The 3,481-nt window shown below is 39.8% G+C and overlaps 1 protein-coding gene across 1 annotated transcript in view; it reads left to right on the top strand.

Moving 5' to 3' along the window:
* The window catches only part of rau (RA domain-containing protein rau), a 27,748-nt gene that overhangs the window by 4,994 nt on the left and 19,273 nt on the right, over window positions 1–3,481 (top strand). The gene's annotated exons all lie outside the window — the stretch shown is intronic.

A 3,481-nucleotide genomic window follows, 5' to 3' on the forward strand; every position in this document is an offset into this window, starting at 1 on the left:
AACAATAACTTCGTCCGAACGAAAAGTGTTTCAAACAAAAGTTGTATCTCTGGCTGTCGTCAGCTACATAGTGATATAAAATAATGAAATTTCTCATAGTAGCAAGTAATAGCGAGACGGATTTGTATCGTTTCCACAGTGGTCTGGGATCGATGCCAACATGACACGTACAAAATCACGTCCCATCTTTTCGTTCCGCTTTTGGGTCTCGGACCTGTCCCGCGCTATCCGGACCTCGCAATATCCGGCGCGGCGGCCCGTAGTTCCGGCTTTCTTGTATACGCGCCTTTTATTCGAACCGGTCTTGATAAAACGTACCTACCTGCTCACCGTTGTTTCATCAGAATGCTGGACTTTTATCGATCGACCTTCACCTCTGCGACTCGTAAATCTCTTTTGCATGATTTTGTTACGTGGCAATGCGTTTTATTGGAAGACTATTAAGTTTATTATTATTACACGGAATCATGCTTCTATTATGTCTAAGACAAGCAGAAATTAGTGCTCTTTATTCATTTTTATAAAGTCTCTATTTTTATAACAAAATGAATAGTAACTGATCCGTACATTAATAACCCTTGCCCAGGCTGAGTCATTTTTAATTCAAGGTATGAGCTTCGCGACACCAAGAAAGAAGCACCACCTCTTTTCATCTCCTGCTTATCGAGTATTTTTCCTCTTTATGATACAAGCATTATTAGATAATATTTTGCATTGAGAAGATAAATTCAAAGTATGTATAATGAAAATTAATTTATATACNCATACTCATACTATTAAATATATTTTTAACTGAAAGGACAATTACGAAATGCTGAAAATAATTATGGAGTCTCTTTTTCACACCATTTGATAAATTCAAATCGATCTCACTGTCAACAAGTGAGTACAAGAACATATTTATCCTTGCCAATTTGTAATAACGCGATTGTCTCAGGAACAATATCTGAATAGTCCTTACGCAACTGGATTTCCGCGACGCACAATGACACAAAGGAACAAGTTTGCGAACGAACCTGAGAAATCTGTCTGTCAGGTCACTGTCTTTTCACTTCCTGTTCCTTGCATCGACAAACCAGGAAACGCGGGACACGATAAATAATTTATCGCATTAATTATTGTTCGTATACCCGCATAATTCGACCCCGAGAGGAAAGCTCGTTTCGTCGTTTCTCTTCAAGATTTTTTGTCGTAAACCCTACGATAAGAATCACAGTACCCCATAATCAAGCCAGTTCCAAGGAGCTGCTTCCCCTATAAAATGAACCGCATAGCTCATCATAAAGGTATCATTTTTTATGTGTCCGTCGGAGAATGCAGAAACTGGCTCGAGCCCGACACGATCGTAGAAATTCGAACACTCGGAGAAAATTTGTACCTCGATTCGTCATATCGATTGATTTACCATCATACTAATGACATCACGGAATGGTAAGTGTTATGTAACAGTATAAAGGCACTTTCCAATGGCAGTGGAATGTCGTTACGTCATGGTTAAACGCGAAGGGAACCATAGTTGTTGCACCGATCGATCTTTATCAGGAACACTATTAAGATAAACCTCTTTCGGGTGTTATTTCGGTAACACCTACGCGGGTTATTTATATACGGAACACACAACTGTTTCTTCCTAGATAATTATAGATTATTATATGCTTCTGTTCTTTCGTAAGAGATGCGAGATGAACTCTTCTGTTCGAGCGCATCAGGGACATGTGATTTCTAAACGAGTGCCTAAGTAAACACCCGAACGAAAACACCGTTGACATGTGCGACAGAAGAAGTATTGAGGTTGGCCGGAGTATATCTTCTAATATTTTATAGTTGGACTAGAAGCCATGCTCATTTTTTACTTTCAACAGGCTATTATCGTTTACTTTTATTCCAATAAAGAGTTTATTTGTTATTAAGAAATATTTTGTACAGAACAAGAATGTTGAGATGCGTTACATCTGTAGATGTAATACATAAGAAACGGATACAGACTTGGCGAAGTAGTCCTGATTTACATAAGTGAATCCAACGAGATAAGCGGGAAAAGGCCGGGATTCTTGTACAATTGCGGTTCATTCCTTCTGCCAGTGGTCTTTTCTTTAGATAACATTAGATTCATACGCAGTGGCTGTGGAACACTCAACTAGACTTCCGCCATTTACCAATTAGTACTAAGAATCGGTGATTTGACTTCCGTTGAGATAGCTGCCTATCGATCATGGAATATAAATAAAACCGTTTTCTTTTTCCGTTTATCGCTACTCTCAGCATTCATGGTACCACCCTTTTCTCCAGTTATCTGTGCCGTTCACCCGTTTTTCCTCGAACTGCTCTCTCCAATGACAGAAAGAAATGGTCTAGTTTAAAGATTGACGCCAATCAAAAGAATCGCATGATTTTACAAACGTAGAATTTTAATAATAGATGAGATAATGAGAGAAATTGACTTGAACTAACAGTGATTGTGTGTAGTATAAATTGATAATATCCATTTCAAGTCAGATTCATAGGACTTCAATTTCATTGGTTTCTCTATTTTTACAAATGATATTTTGTTGAATCAATTCACGACAATATTCAACGATAAACAGTAATAAGAAAGATAGTATAGAAACTAACGCAAGGACCACCGTGGGCAGTTAATTTGTAATGAAATCGTGAGAACGACTCGTTTATTACCGTAAAACCGATCCGGTCGTTATGTCGTTCCCGACGATTAATCGTCACGGCTGAATTCCGCTTCTTCAATGCCGCTGGAGTGCGAATTCAAAATTGAAACGTGGCCCTTGTTATCACTGCGTGCAGTTACATTTACATCCGTGATTTAGCCGATCGTCCAGCCGGAATTCGTTGCTTAACGCGTGTACGACAATCGACTATTACGCAACTGGTGACGCACGTCCACCTTCCAAGTACATGCAACTGTGGATGAGATCGTTGCAAGGGATCCGTGTAGCGTACACGAGATTCCTCGCACGAACGACGTCGAGGACGATTAAGGCCGATCGTTACCGCGAACAAGAAACTTTGATTGCGAGCAACACACTCGATCGAAGGCCAGGCCCATTCAGGAGCAAAACGGTGTATACGAATTCCTTAAGCATGAATGTATATGACCGGGATTGGTCACACGAGCCACCGCACCGGTAAAAGCACCCGCAGCTGGCTACTGAGTGCTGACTACTCACACGCGTGGCTGAATGAGTACGCGAAACTACTCTTGAGTAAGTAGTACTACCGGGAATCATCGTAGCGCTACTCGTGACGAATGCTGGTCAAATTGGAGTCCTCTTCGCACATTCATTGTATCTTGGCGATCTGTACAATCAAGTTCTTGTAAAGGATGAATGTTTTACTCCTTATTGAAAGGTTATTATCATCATCTCCGGTTAAACGGAAGGCTGCATATATGTATATATGATTCAGACGTTGATCTATTTTATTAATATCCATATTTATATGTACTACATTTATCTTTATTTCTTAT

This window comes from Ceratina calcarata, unplaced genomic scaffold (assembly GCF_001652005.2).
Source record: "Ceratina calcarata isolate Rehan_Ccalc_2016 unplaced genomic scaffold, ASM165200v1 scaffold151.2, whole genome shotgun sequence".
Classification (NCBI taxonomy): Eukaryota; Metazoa; Arthropoda; class Insecta; order Hymenoptera; family Apidae; genus Ceratina; species Ceratina calcarata.